This window comes from Myxocyprinus asiaticus, chromosome 36, assembly GCF_019703515.2.
Source record: "Myxocyprinus asiaticus isolate MX2 ecotype Aquarium Trade chromosome 36, UBuf_Myxa_2, whole genome shotgun sequence".
NCBI lineage: Eukaryota > Metazoa > Chordata > Actinopteri > Cypriniformes > Catostomidae > Myxocyprinus > Myxocyprinus asiaticus.
The window spans coordinates 37,823,184-37,842,866 of NC_059379.1; positions in this window are offsets into that span (position 1 = coordinate 37,823,184).

The following is a 19,683-nucleotide window of genomic DNA, read 5'->3' on the forward strand; positions in this document are numbered from 1 at the left end:
GAAATTCCAGATCAGGAGAGCAGAAAGACTTGATAGAATGTACGTTCCTCTGATCACACCAGGATTTGTTGATCATAAAACATACGCCACCACCTCTGCTTTTACCTGAGAGGTCTTTCGCTCTGTCCGCTCGGTGCACGGAGAACCCTGCGGGTTCAATGACTGAGTCTGGAATCTCCGCAGACATCCAAGTTTCCGTAAGGCAGATAATGCAGCAGTCCCTTGTCTCTCGTTGGAAAGAGATCCGCGTTTTCAGCTCGCAGAGCTTGTTATCCAGAGACTGAACATTTGCCAGTAGAATACTGGGAAGCGGGGGTCGATCTGCGCGGCGTCTTACTCTGATGAGAACGCCGGCTCTGTTTCCCCTTTTCCTCCTGCGTTTCCGCGTCCGGACTGCCCAGACAAAGGGCTCCGCTTGCATGTTTGTAAACAGCGGGTTGGCATTGAGGAATTTGAAGTCTGGTTTACGGTGTGAAATTGCTGAACCAATGTCCAAAAGTGTTTGTCTGTCATAGACAATAAGGCAAACAACATCCAAGTCAAAAAACATAAGAATTGTGAACAAAACAAACAAAACACTACCATGTTGTGTCGGAGCTCGCAACGCAGCAGCCATACTCAGCGCCATCTTGATTCTGTATCAAAATTGCAAATGGGCATGAATTTCAAAAGTTTATAGATGATAAGGAATGTAAACCTCATGTTATATGTATACAAGAGACATGGTTGAAATCTCATCTAGATTTTGTGATACAAGGTTATACAATTATTCAAAAGGATAGACAAACAGGTAATGGTGGTGGGGTGGCTATATGTATTAAAAATGAAATTGCACATAGGATTATAGAAGTGAGTGATGAATATGAATCAATTATAGTAGAGATATCTTTGAGAGAACAGAGTGATTAATTTTTATAATCCATGCAATATGTTAAGTATTGAAGTGTTAGAAAAGATCATGGGAATGGGTAATCACAAAGTGGTATGTGTGGGGATTTTAATGCTCATAATACTTTATGGGGAAGTGATAATATTGACCACAATGGTAAGGTAATAGAAGAAATTATATATTGGAAGGGTCTGGTGTGTATGAATGATGGTAGAGCTACTAGAATTAATGTGACAAGGGGTGGTTGTTCTGCTATAGATTTAACATTGGTGACAGAATGCGAAGCAGGGATATGTAGGTGGGAGGTTTGGGAGGATTTTACAATAGGTGGTGATCATTATGTTATTTGTAGTAAAATAGGCATGGATGTAAATGAGATTACAGAGGATAAGATACGTAGATGGAAATTTAAAACAGCAAACTGGGAGGCATTTAAGTATATTAGTGAAGTGAATTGTATTTAAATTAGGAAATTGAGGATGTAGAAAGCTATAATGCGAAATTATGTGAAGTAATGTATAATACTGCTGATGAAGTCATTGGGAAAAACAAAGGAACAAAAAGAAAGAAATCAGTTCCATGGTGGACAGAATTATGTAGCACAGCAATACAGGCTAGAAATAAGGCCTTTAGAAAGGTTAGGAAGACATTTTTGATGACCTCATTTTATATGTATATATATATATATATATATATATATATATATATATATATATATATACAGGTGCATCTCAATAAATTAGAATGTCATGGAAAAGTTCATTTATTTCAGTAATTCAACTCAAATTGTGAAACTTGTGTATTAAATAAATTCAATGCACACAGACTGAAGTAGTTTAAGTCTTTGGTTCTTTTAATTGTGATGATTTTGGCTCACATTTAACAAAAACCCACCAATTCACTATCTCAAAAAATTAGAATATGGTGACATGCCAATCAGCTAATCAACTCAAAACACCTGCAAAGTTTTCCTGAGCCTTCAAAATGGTCTCTCAGTTTGGTTCACTAGGCTACACAATCATGGGAAGACTGCTGATCTGACAGTTGTCCAGAAGACAATCATTGACACCCTTCACAAGGAGGGTAAGCCACAAACATTAATTGCCAAAGAAGCTGGCTGTTCACAGAGTGCTGTATCCAAGCATGTTAACAGAAAGTTGAGTGGAAGGAAAAAGTGTGGAAGAAAAAGATGCACAACCAACCGAGAGAACCGCAGCCTTATGAGGATTGTCAAGCAAAATCGATTCAAGAATTTGGGTGAACTTCACAAGGAATGGACTGAGGCTGGGGTCAAGGCATCAAGAGCCACCACACACAGACGTGTCAAGGAATTTGGCTACAGTTGTCGTATTCCTCTTGTTAAGCCACTCCTGAACCACAGACAACGTCAGAGGCGTCTTACCTGGGCTAAGGAGAAGAAGAACTGGACTGTTGCCCAGTGGTCCAAAGTCCTCTTTTCAGATGAGAGCAAGTTTTGTATTTCATTTGGAAACCAAGGTCCTAGAGTCTGGAGGAAGGGTGGAGAAGCTCATAGCCCAAGTTGCTTGAAGTCCAGTGTTAAGTTTCCACAGTCTGTGATGATTTGGGGTGCAATGTCATCTGCTGGTGTTGGTCCGTTGTGTTTTTTGAAAACCAAAGTCACTGCACCCGTTTACCAAGAAATTTTGGAGCACTTCAGGCTTCCTTCTGCTGACCAGCTTTTTAAAGATGCTGATTTCATTTTCCAGCAGGATTTGGCACCTGCCCACACTGCCAAAAGCACCAAAAGTTGGTTAAATGACCATGGTGTTGGTGTGCTTGACTGGCCAGCAAACTCTCCAGACCTGAACCCCATAGAGAATCTATGGGGTATTGTCAAGAGGAAAATGAGAAACAAGAGACCAAAAAATGCAGATGAGCTGAAGGCCACTGTCAAAGAAACCTGGGCTTCCATACCACCTCAGCAGTGCCACAAACTGATCACCTCCATGCCACGCCGAATTGAAGCAGTAATTAAAGCAAAAGGAGCCCCTACCAAGTATTGAGTACATATACAGTAAATGAACATACTTTCCAGAAGGCCAACAATTCACTAAAAATGTTTTTTTTTATTGGTCTTATGATGTATTCTAATTTTTTGAGATAATGAATTGGTGGGTTTTTGTTAAATGTGAGCCAAAATCATCACAATTAAAAGAACCAAAGACTTAAACTACTTCAGTCTGTGTGCATTGAATTTATTTAATACACGAGTTTCACAATTTGAGTTGAATTACTGAAATAAATGAACTTTTCCACGACATTCTAATTTATTGAGATGCACCTGTGTATATATATATATATATATATATAAAAAAAAAGCACTAGCAAATGTGAGAAGGGTAATTTGAGATGCTAAAAATAATTACTGGAGAAGTTATTGTAATTCTATAGGGGAGAAAGTAGATGTCAGTGAAGTACATGGTATGATCAGAAAAATGGGTGGTTTAAAAAGAAATTAAGGTCTACCTGTTCTGAGTAATGGGGAAAGAATAGCTGTGACAAATGTCGAAAAGGCAGAAATGTTAGCAGAGGTGTTTGTAAAGGTGCACAGTAATAATAATATATCAGAAGAAATGAAAATAAGTAGAGAACAGAGTAGAAAGGAACATCCAAATATTATGGTGGGGAAAAGGACTTCTAGGGGGATGGGGAGGGTGTAATAATAGTGTTCAAAACAGTGTTACTATGAATGCAAACTTTAATACAGTGAAAAAGACACTCTATTAGCATAACATAAATATATATAAATAAATACAATTTTCCAACATTCTTTTGAATGTCCATGTACTAAAATTAAATATTTGATGCCATGAGTGTACCTTCATTTTCTATTACTATTATTTTGAATGGCCATGGAAAATGAAGCAATGTGAAAACAATTTTACCTGGTCGCAAAAAGTAGTCTGTTAATTTACCTGATGAACTTTTCACCTTTTGCTGCTGACCCTTTTTGCTTGGCAGAGCTAATGTGTGCTTCTAAATCACTTGCACCTTTATTAGCAACTGACACATAAGTGCCAGCTTTACATGTCATACATTCTGCTTCCCACGTATCTCGATCTGGACGAAAGCAAAGCTGTAAATTTGCACTTTCGTTTGGGCATTGTTTCCACTCAGCTGTCATTTGCTGCTACTGTCAAGCAACTGTTTAATGCCGAACACAACAGCGCTTCGTGCGTTCGCGGAGAGATTGACAGGCAGCAATTTGGCTAATAGTTGCTGCAAGCCTCTTATAATCGACCAATTGGTGTGTGAGAATGCGGGACTTACAAAAAGGGGTTAAAGCAATGCAAATATGCGCGCACACACAATGAAGTATTAGACCAGTTGCACATCATAATGCAACTAAAGCCAAATCCCGGACATTTTTGCAAATTTATAAATCCCGGCCAGACGCTTTTTTAAAGTCAGAAAAAGAGGACATGTCCGGGAAAAAGAGGACGTATGGTCACCCTAGAAAAGCTCAAGAAAATAAAGAGGTGGTAGTAGGCATATTTTTTGACATTGAAAAAGCATATGACATGCTTTGGAAGGAGCGGTTGTTAATAAAGTTAGAACAACTAGGGGTTGAAGGTAGAATGTTTAATTGGATAAAGGATTTTTTGCTTGATAGAACATTTCAGGTAAGGGTTGGATCATCATATTCCAAAATACATAAAATAGAAAATGGGACCCCACAAGGAAGTGCGTGCAGTCCAATATTGTTTAATATCATGATAAATGATGTCTTCCAAAATGTCAAAACAGATATAAGAAGATCTCTATAAGCTGACGATGGAGCAATATGGTAGAGGGGTCATAATGTCTCACATGTGACAAGAGTAATACAAACAGCAGTTAATGAAGTGGAGAAATGGGCCAAAAAAAAAAAAGTTTTCGGCTATCAGTGGGACTCAACTTCTTTGTTTTACAAAGAAAAAATGTATCCCTGAAATTAAAGTGAAACTATACTATCAGGTACTTGAACAGGTTAAAATTCTAAGATATCTAGGGATATGGATGGATTCTAGGCTGACTTTTAAGATTCATGTTTAGAAAGTATTAGATAAGTGTAAAAAAATGTATAATTTATTAAGATGTCTAGCAGGAATGGAATGGGGAGCTAGTCGAATATCTTTACAACGAATATATAGTGCATTGATCAGGTCAGTACTGGATTATGGATATATAATCTATGGGTCTGCGTCATTAGCCTTGAGGAAAATTGAAACAGTACAGGCACAATTGTTAAGAATATGTTGTGGTGCTTTTAGATCCTCTCCAATAACAGCGCTGCAAGTGGAGGTGGGAGAAATGCCCATGTGTATACGCAAGTTAAAATTAACAATGAATTACTGGATTAATATGAAAGGACATTCGGAGACACACCCAGTTAAGGAAATACTAAAAGAGTGCTGAGAGTATGGGAAAAATAATATAAGAAGTTTTGGTTGGACAGCAAATAAAGAGGCTATGAATTTGGGAATTACAGAAATTTCAGTTAGTCCAACAATTGTAGTACCAAATATACCTCCCTGGTTGTTCCCCATGGCTCAAGTCGATTTCCATCTACAATATAAAGTTAAGAATGAAACATGTACACCTAAGGAGGTTATTGTACAGCAGTATTTAGATCAGGAATACTCTTCAATGCTCCATATATTCACTGATGGTTCAAAGGATCCTACATCAGGAAAAACAGCTGCAGCAGTATATGTTAAGATGTTCAAAGTCTGCATTAAAAAACGGACAACTAATTAAGTATCAGTTTTTACAACAGAATTAATAGCAATTTTATTAGCTATGCAATGGTTGGAGGAAGTCCAGCCATTGTTATTTGTTCAGACTCTCAATCAGCTTTAAATTGCTTATTAATTTGGCAGTCTGAATCAAGACAAGATTTAGTATATGAGATACTTACACATCTGCTTAGAATTCAGAAACTGGGGATGATCCTGAGATTTCTTTGGGTACCAGCACATGTGGGAGTACAAGGAAATGAAATAGTGGACAAACTGGCTAAACAGGCAATGGATCATATGGATGCTGAAGTTCATATACCACTCAGTAAAGAAGAGGTAAAAGGAAGAATTAGAGAACTTATGAATATAAAGTGGCAAGAAATGTGGGACAAGGAAAAAAAGGGAAGACACCTATACAATATCCAAAAACAAGTTGGAAAAGGGAGAATAGGTCTCAATAATAGGAGAGAAGATACAATTATCACTCGGCTCCAAATAGGACATTCTGGCTTAAAACATTCATTGTTCAAAATAGGGAAACATCAAACAGGATTATGCTTGACATGTGGTGAAGCAGAGACTGTTGAACATGTATTATTACACTGTGTATGTTTACAAGGGAAAGAGAGGAGTTATTAAATAAACTGAGAAATATAGATTCAATCAATTTCACCTTACCAAACCAATTGAATTGTGCCTCAGGACAGTCAAAAATACAAAGAGAAATACTTAATTATTTCAGGAAAACAGGATTGGAAAATAGGATTTAATAAACATTTTGTATAAAGATTTTTCATTTTTTTATTAATGCTTCACACTCCAGTCCAGTTGGTGGCGGTAATACACCATATGTTGGCTTGTCAGCCGCCATTAAACAACACAAGAAGAAGAATGAATGAATGAATGAAATCAGGCGCACAGACAGTCCTCCGCACCGTCTGATACGCCTTTACACCACCAGCAGAGAGAACAGAGATGCCAGGGGAATGCTGCTTCAACTTTCTTTGAACCAAAACTGCATCTTGTTCCATCTTTATAATAAACGCATTTTACTCTCCGTTCTTGTCAGAGAGCATTCACTCTCTTTTAGCGGTGCATAGTAAACAAACAGACACGCAGATCTCGCATTCAGCATATGAAACCTTTGGAAATAAATAAAGGCATCATCAGAGGTTATGCAGGTACATATGAATGGAGGTTAACATGGAGACAAGAAACACTACATAGTCACGATCTCGATAAAGAAAGAAGCAGATTTTATTACCGCCTCTTCAATACAACAACACAGCAACAAGTGAGAGATGTACTTACTCTTTTACTATAAATGCTGAAGTTAGAAATTATAAGACATTGCCACATAATTCTGCTGTATATCCTCTGACTGTGTGATAGTGTGAATAAGCCCGGATCACTAACTATCCTTCTATTTATTTACACTGCGGTTTTCACACATTCGCCGGAAATGCAGCCGCTGCTGACTTGCGCGTTGCAAAATAAGGTGGATATGGAGTTAGAACTGTTTCTAATTCAGAGACAAATGGAAAGAGATTCACAAATAGAAAGTTGGTCCACAAATAAAATGAATGAGATCCACAAATACATTTAAGAAGTTTCACAAAAAGGAAATGAATTGACAAATAAAAAGAATGAGATTTACAAATATATGTTAGGAGTTTCACAAAAATAAAGTGAATTCACAAATAAATAAAATTAGATTTGCAAATAAAAAAAATATTTACAAATATATTTTTAACTCAATTCAGGGTAAGTTCTGATCCCCAAAACCGAACGAAGGTCCCTCCAGGAATCAAATGTCCTTCCGATGTTCACTCTAGTTTTCGCTCAACCACGATCACATTCCCGCTTAGCCAGATGGGATTCAGTAAATGTTTTTTGTTTTTGTTTTTTTGGCTTACATTTACATTTATTCATTTGGCAGACGCTTTTATCCAAAGCAACTTACAAGAGAGGAAAACATAAGCGAATCGTCTTAGGAGACAGTGGCATGAAAAGTGCTGTATTACAAAGTATCACTAGCATCATAATAGTATTCAAAATAGAATAAAGTGCAACAGATTTTTTTTTTTTTTTTTTTTTTTTTTAATGGCTTACTCTGAGTTTGTGTAGGAGTCGGTTTTGTGTTTGGAGCCGGACGTTTGCTGGATTCCATCTCTAAGACAATGTTACCTAGTGTTGCAGACTGTCTGTTGACTCTGTTAAATAGCGGAAGCACTGAGGCAAGGCTCTCGGGAGTGTGCAAAGCGTTACATCCTTTGGATTTTCCCGGCAAAAGCGACCCGCTCCCTTCGCATGAAAATCAGTCTACAGGCTTTAATAGGCAACCTAGGAAGTCCGGGAAGGGCTCATTTTTTAAGTTGCGTTACAAGCCGTTCACACATTGTCAAAAAAAAGGCAAATATTACATGAAAAATATTACAAATTGCACCTTTAAACCAATCACACTTCATTTTACTATCAGGGCGGGACCAGATACAAAGCACTCTATGCATGGAATCAAGCACATACAGATAAGCTCCAAGGCTGCAAACTTTTAAAGAAATGGACGCCAGAGGAATACTGTGACTTAACGTTCGTATCATTTTCTTTCAGTTATAAACGTGTAGTGTCTTGTTAAATGTAGACAGCTAAAAATTGCCCATTTGTAGAGTCCTGATCATTAGCTTTATAGCTAACCTGGCTGACTGTATGAGTCTGCTAGTTTACTTTTAACCAAGTTTCTTGACTGAAACTCCTAGATACATAATGGAAATGTGTTTATGTGTCGTCAGATCCTTTACTCTAAATGTTACATGGCAGATCCAAACTAGACACTACAAAAGATCAGTAGTACAGATAGTGCCTTTATAAAACATGAACCATATTAGATGATCTTAGGAGCACAAACCATATATTAATACCCTATATTAATAATAATAATAATGTTTTATTTATATAGCACCTTTCCACAAGCTCAAGGACACTTTACACTTCATAAACATTTAACAGGACAAAGTACAGTGCATCCGGAAAGTATTCACAGCGCTTCACTTTTTCCACATTTTGTTATATTACAGCCTTATTTCAAAATGGATTAAATTCATTATTTTCCTCAAAATTCTACAAACAATACCCCATAATGACAACGTGAAAGAAGTTTGTTTGAAATCTTTGCAAATTTATTAAAAATAAAAAACGAAAAAAATCACATAAGTATTCACAGCCTTTGCCATGACACTCAAAATTGAGCTCAGGTGCATCCTGTTTCCACTGATCATCCTTGAGATGTTTCTACAACTTGATTGGAGTCCACCTGTGGTAAATTCAGTTGATTGGACATGATTTGGAAAGGCACACACCTGTCTATATAAGGTCCCACAGTTAACAGTGCATGTCAGAGCACAAACCAAGCCATGAAGTCCAAGGAATTGTCTGTAGACCTCCCAGACAGGATTGTATCAAGGCACAGATCTGGGGAAGGGTACAGAAAAATTTCTGCAGCATTGAAGGTCCCAATGAGCAGAGTGGCCTCCATCATCCGTAAATGGAAAAAGTTTGGAACCACCAGGACTCTTCCTAGAGCTGGCCGCCTGGCCAAACTGAGCGATTGGGGGAGAAGGGCCTTAGTCAGGGAGGTGACCAAGAACCCGATGGTCACTCTCCAGCGTTTCTCTGTGGAGAGAGGAGAACCTTCCAGAAGAACAACCATCTCTGCAGCACTCCACCAATCAGGCCTGTATGGTAGAGTGGCCAGACGGAAGCCACTCCTCAGTAAAAGGCACATGACAGCCCGCCTGGAGTTTGCCAAAAGGCACCTGAAGGACTCTCAGACCATGAGAAACAAAGATTGAACTCTTTGGCCTGAATGGCAAGCGTCATGTCTGGAGGAAACCAGGCACCACTCATCACCTGGCCAATACCATCCCTACAGTGAAGCATGGTGGTGGCAGCATCATGCTATGGGGATGTTTTTCAGCGGCAGGAACTGGGAGACTAGTCAGGATTGAGGGAAAGATGAATGCAGCAAGGTACAGATACATCCTTGATGAAAACCTGCTCCAGAGCGCTCTGGACCTCATACTGGGGTGAAGGTTCATCTTCCGACAGGACAACGACCCTAAGCACACAGCCAAGATAACAAAGGAGTGGCTAAGGGACAACTCTGTGAATGTCCTTGAGTGGCCCAGCCAGAGCCCAGACTTGAACCCGATTGAACATCTCTGGAGAGATCTGAAAATGGCTGTGCACCGACGCTCCCCATCCAACCTGATGGAGCTTGAGAGGTCCTGCAAAGAAGAATGAGAGAAACTGCCCAAAAATAGGTGTGCTAAGCTTGTAGCATCATACTCAAAAAGACTTGAGGCTGTAATTGGTGCCAAAGGTGCTTCAACAAAGTATTGAGCAAACGCTGTGAATACTTATGTACATGTGATGTTTTTTTTTTGTTTTTTTGCAAAGATTTCAAACAAACTTCTTTCATGTTGTCATTATGGGGTATTGTTTGTAGAATTTTGAGGAAAATAATGAATTTAATCCATTTTGAAATAAGGCTGTAACATAACAAAATGTGGATGCACTGTACATTGATATACAGTTCAACAGAAGTTTCAATTTCAAAGGGGGAAATAAAACATCAATCAGTAATGGACAGATAATGTGCTGAGAAAAGATGTGTTTTAAGCTGAGATTTAAAGATAGAAATAGAGGAGATGTCACGGAGGCTCTGAGGTAGTGAGTTCCACAGTTTAGTTACAACTACACTGAAGGATCCCCCACCAAATGTGGATAGATGAAATCTAGGGACAGACAACAATTTGGAATCAGAAGAACGAAGAGTGTGTGCTGGTGTGTATGGATGCAGCAGATCACATATATAACGAGGTGCCAGATCATTGAGAGCTTTGTATGTCAGGAGAAGAATTTTAAACTTAATACAGCATGGGATAGGCAGCCAGTGAAGACTAAACAAGATGGGAGTAATGTGTGCAGAACGTTTGGTGTTAGTGAGAACTCTAGCTGCAGAGTATTGGATGTATTATAATCGGGCAATAGTTTTATCTGGTAGGCCAGTAAAGAGGCAGTTACAATAGTCGAGACGTGATGATATGAAAGCATGAACTAGTGATTCTGCATCCTTCAAACTGAGAATGGGGTGAAGTCGTGCAATGTGATGTAGATGGAAGAAAGCAGTTTTAGTGATGGTTCTAATGTGGGGTTCAAAAGTAAGAGATGGATCGAAAGTGATTCACAGATTTTTAATGGTTTTAGAGGGTTTGGTCAGATTTCCATCAATATTAACACAAATGTCAATATTTCTTATAAGTGTTTGTGGCCCAGAAATCATTATCTTAGTTTTGTCAGCATTGAATTTGAGGAAATTACTGTTTAACCAAATTTTTACATCACTGATACAGGCAGTTAATGAGCAGATGGCATGTGTTTCATCAAAACATGCAGATGTATAAATCTGGGTGTCATCAGCATAGCAGTAATAACTGAGACCATGACAACGGATGATCTGACCTAGTGGGAGGACATAAATTATGAACAGTAGTGGACCCAGTACAGAACCCTGGGGGATACCCTGAGTGAGAGGAGCAGTAGGGGATTTGTTTTTCTTAATAGAGATGAAATACTGTCTGTTAGTGAGGTAGGAAGAAAACCAGGATCGAGCAGTGCCAGTAATACCAATATCTGAAAGTCGGGAAAGGAGTGTTTTGTGGCATACAGTGTCAAAAGCAGAGCTCAGGTCAAGCAAGATCAGAATACTGAGAAATCCAGAGTCAGTATAGAGGAGGAGATCATTAATAACCTTCAAGAGAGCGGTTTCAGTGCTGTGGAATAGGCGGAAACCAGATTGGAAAGGGTCATATAGATTATTAGCTGCAAGATGTGATTGTAACTGGGAGGCTACAACTTTTTCCAGAAGTTTATATATAAAAGCCCTATTAGAAATAGGATGATAGATCCATCTTCCCTCTGCAACTAAGTTGAAACCTTTAAGGACTGGCGTAACAGCGGCAATTTTAAGATCAGTTGGAACAATGGCAGATACAAGAGATGTGTTTATCATATGCGAAATAGGTGCCGAAATGACTGACTCACAGTGTTTAAGAAGGGAGGTTGGGGCAGGGTCCAACTGACAGGATGATGAGTTAGAATGTAAAATTAAATTACACAGTGTACAAGATCTGCTATGGCAATAATTTGGGTTCACATTATGTTAATGTATTTAATAAAAGCAGTTGTAAGGTAATATTTGTTGAATGTTGCTTTTTTGTTGAATATTTTAGGAGGTACTATTACAGGGTCCCTTTATAAAATACAGCTTCATGTTCTAACAGTGATAATTGACTCATTAGATATTGCCATCTTTTTCAAATGTTTCCCCAGTGTACTGCCCATCAACTTTGAGCACTTGACTCACCTGCTCCAAAACTCAGTGGTTCCAGCTCCAATACAGGATACCTTTTAAAATGTGTAATATGCAATTCTTTATTTTTCTGTTATGTCAGATTCTTTAAGTTACAATGTCATGTCTTGAAATGAAAGTGCAATACAAAATTTTAATAAACCATAACATTGTATTTGGGTTGACTTACATAAAAATGAAAATTGTCATTTATTCACCCTCATGTTTTTTTTTTAACCTGTACTGTTTCTTCTGTTGAAAATGAGAATACATTGTGAAATGTAGATGCTGCTAATGAGGCTGAAATGAAAGCAAGGCTGTCAGTCCCTGTTGTTATTCCTGATATCTCCTTTTGAGTTCCTCCCACAGAAGAAGTCAGTTGTTTGGGTTTGGAACAACATGAATATGAGTATAAATGATGACATCTCATTTGATAAAATATTTTTTGTCATTTAGTTGACAGATCTTTTTTTGAGTTTTAGCTAGGCATTTTGAAGTTAGTAGGTTTTAAAGAGCCCATATTATGCTAATTTACAGGTCCATAATTTTATTTTGGGGGTGTACTAGAATAGGTTTACAAGCTTTAATGTTCAAAAAACACATTATTTTTCTCATACTGTACATTTCTTTTCCTCTCTCTTTTTCCTCGGCCTCAAACTCTCCGATTTACCTCAGGTCTCTTTAAAGCCCCCGTTTCTGAAAAGCCCAGTCTGCTCTGATTTGTCAGCTGGCCTAGTCTGTTGTGATTGGTCAACTGAGTAGCGCGTGTGTCGGAAATGTAACTTCCCTTACCATAACCAAGTTTCAGCTCCTGAGTCTTCATGAGCAGCTGTAAACACTACTGTAACTATGGAAACAGTACCGTCGGTTTTTGCCATACCAGCTCTTGCCCGAGTACGATTATGAATGAAATAATGAAAGTTTGGAAGAACAAGCTGATCGACCCATACCACCTTCGCAAGCACGACTTGAGCAGAAAGTTTCACAGTGGTAAGTTTAATTTTGTAGCATTCTTACAAGTACACTGTTGATTATTGTGAACCTAACAAAGCTTCAAGTAAAAGACACATAGTGCATCTAAGTTAGTCATTTTTGCTCGAATGGGTGTAGCCAAACTTTTCGCCCGAGCTATGAACGGAGAACAGAGGCTTACTCCCGGTTGGACATTACCGGGGGTATTAGAGAGATAGTGAGCAAGTTAACCATGGACTACCGATAGCGTTTGTAACATTACAGCTTGTAATTGTATAATTATATAAGACTCTTGAGATCAAACATTTTGTTACACAGTTTTAGGTAAAAGCCGGCCCACAGCTTAATATTTAACCCTTACCAAAACAATAACATTACATAGCAAGTTAGCCGAGCACTACCATGGATTGCAGATGTAAAATTACTGTTTGTAAAAATAAATCTCCACACTTGATCACTATTCATGATAGTAAGAACGACAAACAATCTGCATAATTCTACACAGTTGTAGGTAAAAGTGGGCCCGCAGCTGATTAGCAGAACTATTTCACACAATAACATTAGCTATCAGGTTAGCAGAGGCCTACAGCTGTGCACTGGGTGTACACTGTAGCTACAACACAAAACTCCGCATTTGAACTCTCGGTAGCAGATACATACACAAATAATCAAGCATACTTACAGGTTGTGATCCTAAAGTGCCAGGTTGTCCCAACAAAGTGGGAACTGCACCATCTTTCAGGAGTAATCGTCTTGAAAAAACGGCATTGTTTGCGGTTGTACTGCTAAATAATTAAAATAAATTTGAACCACTGATTCTTCAATTCGTCTGCCTTTGGAAGTCCAAACACAGAGGTTTTGCTTTTGCAGTGAAGAAAACAGTGTCCCCTCGACATGGCGACAACACCAACCCAACTCATCCTGGCCTCTGCTATAACTACCTTTGTTTGAGGGCAGGCCAAAGTAGCTCTTAGGAGAGCATTGTGCAAATGTTATACATAGTGACATAGATAATTTTTGGAAGAAATGGCTGGACTACAAACCAGCCAATTCTTGTAGTGGACAAAATAATAGTTACATGTTAAAAACAAGTCCATTACTGTATAGAAAAGAACATGTTACACAAACAAGATTGGGCCATGGAGTTTTGTGATGTCTTACCACAATTAGCACAAAAGTCCCACAACTGTTTCCATCTTTTTGTGATGTGGAGCAGAGAGCACCTGTTCTCCAGTATCCTTGCAACTCTTTTAATAGTATTATTATTATTATTATTAATATTGTCCTCCTGTATCTCACAGCCCATATACTTCCTGAATAAATAAGTGAAACAAATTGTTTTACAGGGTTAACATAATTATTTATTGTGAGTAACATTGGACTGGTCTGTCATAACACTAACTGCTAAAAATGTAAATCCTTTGAAATATTACTTAAATGAAAACAATTTTTTTTAATACATTAACATAATGTGAAACCAAATTATTGCCATAGCAGATCTTGTACACTGTGTAATATAGGGTATTAATTTATGGTTTGTGCTGCTAAGATCATCTAATATGGTTCATGTTTTATAAAGGCACTATCTGTACTACTGATCTTTTGTAGTGTCTAGTAGTGTGTCTGTTTGGATCTGCCATGTATCATTAAGAGTAAAGGTTTTGACGACACATACATACATTTCCATTATATATCTAGGAGTTTCAGTCAGGAAACTTGGTTAAAAGTAAACTATCAGACTCATACAGTCAGCCGGGTTAGCTATAAAGTTAATGATCAGGACTCTACAAATGGGCAATTCTCAGCTGTCGACATTTAACAAGACACTACACATGTATATAACAGAGAAAATGATACAAACGTTAAGTCACAGTATTCCTCTTATGGCGTCCATTTCTTTAAAAGTTTGTGGCCTTGGAGCTTATCTGTATGTGCTTGATTCAAAGCTCATGAGAGAGCTGTGACTTTGATCCTGCCCTGATAGTAAAACGAAGCGTGATTGGTTTAAGACAGAATGTGCTACGACTGGTCCGAGTAATGTGGCCATTATCTGATTGGCTTGAGTAGACAATGGGTGGAGTCCACCAATTTGTGGATTGCCTGCAGCTCTAGCGCAAGAAATGTTTCAGAATTCACAAATGTGAGCTGCCATCCACAAATGCACAGCAAGCGATCCACAAATAAATGCTGGACAGAGTTGTGTTTGTGAGGTAAAAAATATATTTGTAAATAATTTTTTTATTTGCTAATCTAATTTTATTTATTTGTGAATTCACTTTATTTTTGTGAAACTCCTAACAGATATTTGTAAATCTCATTCTTTTTATTTGTTAATTCATTTCATTTTTGTGAAACTCCTACATATATTTGAGGATTTCATTAAATTTATTTGTGGACCAACTTTCTATTTGTGAATCTCTTTCCATTTGTCTCTGAATTAGAAACAGTTCTAAATCCATATGTCTAGAAGGTAACTCTCTCGTGTCAAGATTCTCGTGCATGTGCATTCTGTTGATCCTTTCGCTGCTCTCATGGGGATGCGAAATGGCAAAACTCACAAATATCAATTAGGTTTTGCACAGTAAATATAAATTTAACATTTTCTGTTTTGATAAATAGTCATTCCTGATGACAAATTCAAGTGCTCAAATAAATATTTCACATAATTAATGTAATAACTTCAGCTCTAAATCTTCTACTGTTTGTCATGGGTTTTGTTAGCTTGTGGTAAAATACATCAATCAGCTCCCCTGTTAATAGCAGACTGATGTGTCTAGTTGTGGTGTTATCGTTACTGACGATAAAGGTTGAGGGTTCAGACCCGTCCTTTTGTGACTTTTTATTTTAATAAACCAAGATTACATCCGCACATCTGTGGATGTATATCTTGAGTGGGGACGTGTTTGCATATTTATTTGCGATTCGACTGGAAAGGAGCAAGTAGAGCACGCATCTGTGTGCACGAGAGAACATTACAGCTGTCTCTCAACGCCATAACAGCCGCAAGCACTCATCATACCATTAAAAATAACACATAATAGCACCGGATCGCCACTTATTTTAACACACGAATGAAATGGAAACTCATGCTTAAAGGAATAGTTCACCCAAAAATTAAAATTGGCTTATAATTTATTCACCCTCAGGCCATCCAAGATGTATCTGAGTTTCTTTCTTCATCAAAACAGAATTTAAGTCTTTTAGGATTTCATTTCAGGCCTCCTCCTTTAAACAATGCAAGTGAATGTACTCCATTTTTGTCGGTCCAAAATGCATATTTAGGGTGCATCAAAATACAAATAAAGTTCGTCTGAACCCAAATTATTGATTATTTTTAGAAACAAAACAATACTTATATAATTTTTAACTACAAATGTTCGCTTCCGTACATCTCTGTGATGCACGCTCATGAGAGGGATGACGTAAGCTCATTGGTAAGGTCACACGTCATGTAGAGGAGGAGGCAAGAAGCACGTCATTGTTTACATTTACATTTATTCATTTGGCAGACGCTTTTATCCAAAGCGACTTACAAAAGAGGAAAACATAAGCGAATCATCTTAAGGAGACAGTGGTACGAGAAGTGCCATATTACAAAGTTTCACTAGCATCAGAATAGTATTCAAAACAGATTAAAGTGCAACAAGAATTTTCTTTTTCTTTTTTTCTTTTATTTATTTTTGAGTGACTGGTTAAGTGCTCATGGAAAAGTTGTGTTTTTTTGAAGACAGAAAGTGAGTCAGCTTCACGGATGGAGTTGGGAAGGTCATTCCACCAACGTGGTATGATGAACCCAAAAGTCCAGGAAAGTATTTTGTTGCCTCTTTGTGTTGGTACAACAAGGCGAGTTGGCACGTAGCTCTGCAGAAATGATTTTATGTATGTTGGAGCAGCCCCAGTGACTGTTCTGTATGCCAGCATCAGAGCCTTGAATTTGACACGTGCATCAACCGGCAGCCAATGAAGAGAGACAAGGAGTGGTGTAACATGCATTCATGCTTTGGTTCATTAAAGACCAGACGTGCTGCTGCATTCTGGATCATTTGCAGGGGTTTAATTACACATGCAGGGAGGCCTGCAATGAGAGCGTTACAGTAGTCCAGTCTAGTTATGACAAGTGACTGAACAAGCAGTTGTGTGGCATGTTCAGAGAGGAAGGGTCTTATCTTCCTGATATTGTAGAGTGTAAATCTACATAATCTTGCGGTCTTTGAGATGTGGTCTGTGAAATTTAGTTTGTTATCGATGGTTACCCCTCGATTTCTGATTGTTTTGGAAGGTGTTACTCTAGTTGCACCCAGCTTCACGGTGATGTTGTATTCAACAGCAGGGTTTGCTGGAAAGACAAGGAGTTTGGTCTTGGCTGGGTTAAGTTGCAGGTGGGGTTCCTTCATCCAGGCCAAGATGTCTGCCAGGCAGGCAGAGATTCGAGCAGTCACTGTGGTGTCATTGGGCTGGAAAGATAAGTAGAGTTGCATGTCATCTGCATAGCAGTGGTAAGAGAAAATATGTGCCTGAATGATGGGTCCCAGTGATTTTGTGTATATAGAGAAGAGAAGTGGCCCAAGCACTGAACCCTGAGGTACCCCAGTAAGTAGCTGATGTGGCTTGGACACCTCAACTCTCCAGGCTACCTTGAAGGACCTACCTGAGAGATAGGAATTAAACCAGTCAAGCACAGTTCCTGTGATGCCCAGGGAAGAGAGGGTGGAGAGTAAGGTCTGATGGTCCCCCGGGTACCCCGTAGGGTAGGACCTACCATGGGACTTCTCCACATGACATACTTCCGAAGAGACCGCCGCTGGAGCGCCAAACCTGCCGAAATGGAATGGTGGACAGTGGTCGTGATGACAGCCGTGTGTGACCCAGGGAACAAGGAAACCGCACTTTTGCTGAACTCTTGGGTACCGCGGCCACTTGGGCATGTGGCGAAATTAAATGAAAAGGTAACAAAAGATTCTCCTCCCGGCCCTCCACCGGGGGATGGAGTTGTCTGCTTACCAGCTCCAGAGCAGCGGGTTTCCTCGACCCTGGGTCACCCGTCTCAGGGGCGCTAAGAAGACTTTCTCGGGTTCTTGGCAGCCGGCCTTGAGACGGGTGGCGTCTGCTTCCTGCGGTGGGCTCCACGCCGGGGCCGGGCCACGGGGGCAGGCTGCGGCGGAGCCGGTGCAGTCACCGCAGGAGGACGCCCTTGGCGACGAGCAGACGGGATGTGGGATCTTGAGCCGCTCCGGGGCAGGATGTGCCAGATAGCTTCCGTCTGCTGCTTCACCGCCGAGAACTGCTGGGCAAAGTCCTCGACGGTGTTGCCGAACAGGCCAACCTGGGAAATGGGGGCGCCAAGGAACCGTGCCTTGTCGGCCTCTCCCATCTCGACCAGGTTGAGCCAAAGGTGGCGCTCCTGGACCCCCGAGAGACCGCGGCATGACCTTCGTCGCCCGGAGGGCGAGGTTGGTCGCCGAGCGCATCTCCCGCATCAATCCCAGGGCGGAACTACCCTCGTGCAGTTGCTTTAGCACCTTGGCTTGGTGGACTTGCAGGAGAGCCATGGCGTGCAGGGTGGAGGTGGCTTGTCCAGCAGCACCGTAGGCCTTATCCACCAGGGGGATCGCCGAATAACCCTTGGCCACTCCACCATCGAGGGTAGTGAGGGCGAGGTAGCTGAAAGATCGGGACCAGGCAGTAAAAGGTGCCTCCCACGACCTTGTCAGCTCCTCGTGCACTTCCAGGAAGAAAGGAACTGGGGCGGGGTGTGGCTGCGCTCGAGAGCTCATCACCTTCGTGTGCTCCGAACAAGAGGTCGAACTCGCTGTGAGACGAGCCGGCGGACTCATCCGGAAGCCCGATTGGGGCAGACGAGCGTGCTGGGAAATGGGAGGTCCGTGGGGGGATACCCGGCGGAGGTAGTCCCATTGGGGTCCCCAAATCTCCCCCAGTGCTAGCCGCGCTGGCCTCATACCCGTAGGTAGAAGGACTGGGGCGGGGAGCCGCTGGGGTGGCTTGCTTTCTTACGAAGGCAAGCCGCGACCGCATCGTTGCCATGGACATGTTCTTGCAATGAGTACATGACCCATCCACGAATGCTGTCTCCGTGTGGGCAGTGCCCAGACATGAAAGACAGAGATTGTGACCGTCAGAAGGCGAGAGATAACGACCGCAACCAGGAATAACACACAAACGGATGGGCATCTTTAAAAAGATGTTCTGTGTGTGCCGCTCTTTTAGAGAACTATACTCATTTTTAGACTCTTATTTCTGCCGAAGCGCCCAGGGGCGTTCTCTGCAGTGCACCAGTGCAGAGGGGGGAGAAGCCGCTGAAATGCACCGTCAGATCCAGCAGAGGTGAATGAACAGCCATGGGAATTCAGCTCAGTGAGCATCGACTGTTCGGCTCCGAAGAGAAAATCTGAATGAGTGGTTGCATAACAGCTCCTTTTATACCCGTATGTTCGGGGGAGTGGTATTGGCCTTTTTTCAAAGACCAGAGGTGTTTCGGGCTCCCAAGAGTGACCCCTAGTGTCACTACATTGACACCATGTCGAGTGAGTGATGGATAGGGAACAAGGAAATAGGGACTCATCCTTTCAGTTTTCACAAAAGGGTTCAAAACAATACTCAATTGTGAAAAAAAATACAAACTACCTTCAAAAACCATCTGTCAACTCTAACAA